At 39.8% G+C, this 2,108-nt stretch overlaps 1 non-coding gene across 1 annotated transcript; it reads right to left on the bottom strand.

Moving 5' to 3' along the window:
- Positions 1-1,642: 1,642 nt before the first annotated feature.
- LOC120239816 lies at positions 1,643-1,749 on the bottom strand. Its single transcript, XR_005530516.1, has one exon. It is a non-coding gene; the product is annotated as a U6 spliceosomal RNA (small nuclear RNA).
- Between the last annotated feature and the right edge of the window lie 359 nt (positions 1,750-2,108).

The raw sequence follows: 2,108 nt of genomic DNA on the forward strand, positions 1-2,108 counted from the left end.
CACAAATGAATCTTTGACAAAGCAGGAAAGAGTATCCAATGGAAAAAAGACAGCCTCTTCAACAGATGGTGCTGGGAGAACTGGACAGCAACATGCAGAAGAATGAAACAAGATCATTTTCTCACACCATACACCAAAATAAACTCAAAATGGATAAAGAACCTGAAAGTGAGACAGGAAACCATCAAAACCCTAGAGGAGAAAGCAGGAAACAACCTCCTTGACCTCCACCGCAGCAATTTTTTACTTGACACATCCCTAAAGGCAAGGGAATCAAGAGCAAAAATGAACTACTGGGACCTCATCAAGATAAAAAGCTTCTGCACAGCAAAGACAACAATCAATAAAACTAATAAGCAACTGATGGAATGGGAAAAGATAGCTACAAATGACATATCAGATAAAGAGTTAGTATCCCAAATCTATAAGGAACTCATCACACTCCACACCTGAAAACCAAACAATCCAGTGAAGAAATGGGCAGAAGACATGAACAGACACTTCTCCAGAGAGGACATACAGATGGCCAACAGACATATGAAACGATGCTCAGCATCCCTCCTCATCAGAGAAATACAAATCAAAACCACACTGAGATACCATCTCACACCGGTCAGAGTGGCTAAAATGAACAAATCAGGAGACTCTAGATGCTAGCAAGGATGTGGAGAAATGGAAACCCTCCTACACTATTGGTGGGAATGTAAACTGGTGCAACCCCATTGGAAAACAGTATGGAGGTTCCTCAAAAAATTAACAATAGAACCCCCTGTGACCCAGCAGTAGCACTGCTAGGAATCTACTCAAGGGATACAGGAGTGCTTATGCATAGGGGCACATGTACCCCCATGTTCATAGCAGCACTCTCAACAATAGCCAAAACATGGAAAGAGCCTAAGTGTCCATCAACTGGTGAATGGATCAAGAAGATGTGGTTTATCTATACCATGGAATACTACATGACAATGAGAAAGAATGAAATCTGGCCATGTGTAGCAACATGGATGGAACTTGAAGGTGTTATGCTAAGCAAAGTAAGTCAGACAGAGAAGGACAGATACCACATATTTGCACATATAGGTGGATTAGGAGGAAGCTAACAGAGGACCATGTGGGAGAAGAAGGAGAAAAATAGTTGGGTGGAGGGAGTGAGGCAAAGCATGAGAGACTCTTGAATGCTGCGAACAAACTGAGGGCTGATGGGGGTGGATGGGAGGGGGAGGGGGGTGATGGGCATGGTGGAGGGCACTTGTTGGGATGAGCACTGGGTGTTATATGTAAACCAACTTGACAATAAACTATTTAAAAATTAAAAAAAAAAAAAAAGAAATTTATCACCTTTGAAGTACCTGGGTGGCTCAGTCAGTTGAGTATCCAACTCGATTTTAGTTCAGGTCATGATCCCAGGGAAGTGGAATCAAGCCCCATGTGAGGCTCATTCTCTCTTTCTGCCCCTACGCAACTCGCATGCACACACACTGTCTGTGTCTCTCTCAAAAATAAATAAACTTAAAAAATTTTTTTAATAAAATAAAAATTTTTAATTTAAAAACTTCCTCTTTTGTAATATCTGGGAGGGGATCACCAATGTGGAAGGCAAGAAGGTTGCTTACATTTCTCTGAACTGGCACTTTTTTTTCTTTTTTTGATGGAATGCTTCACAAATTTGTATGTAATCCTCATACAGGGGCCATGCTCATCTTCTCTGTACAGTTCCAATTTTAGTATTTGTGCTGCTGAAGTGAGCAATGAACTGGCACTTTTTTAGTTGTGTTACCTTTAGCAATTCATTTGATCTACAGACTTCCAGCTCCAGATATGGAACTGAATTCGATCATTTCATAGATTCTGTTCAGCTAAAAATCTTTGAGTCCATGAATGGAACAGGCACACAGAAACTTTCTGCTTTAGAACAGTGGCACAACAGGGAATTTTAGCTTGATAAATTTTAGAATGCTAAATTTGGATTTGAAAAATCAGAAATTAATTTTATTTATTCCTCCAAATATTTAACTTGCATATTTATGGATCAAATAGTGTGACTCAGGTATACTGCATGATACCTAGTAAAGACAAAAAGAAGGCAGAATGAAATACAGAAAGATAGA

Source organism: Hyaena hyaena, unplaced genomic scaffold (assembly GCF_003009895.1).
Source record: "Hyaena hyaena isolate Hyena2069 unplaced genomic scaffold, ASM300989v1 scaffold_242, whole genome shotgun sequence".
Taxonomy (NCBI): Eukaryota; Metazoa; Chordata; class Mammalia; order Carnivora; family Hyaenidae; genus Hyaena; species Hyaena hyaena.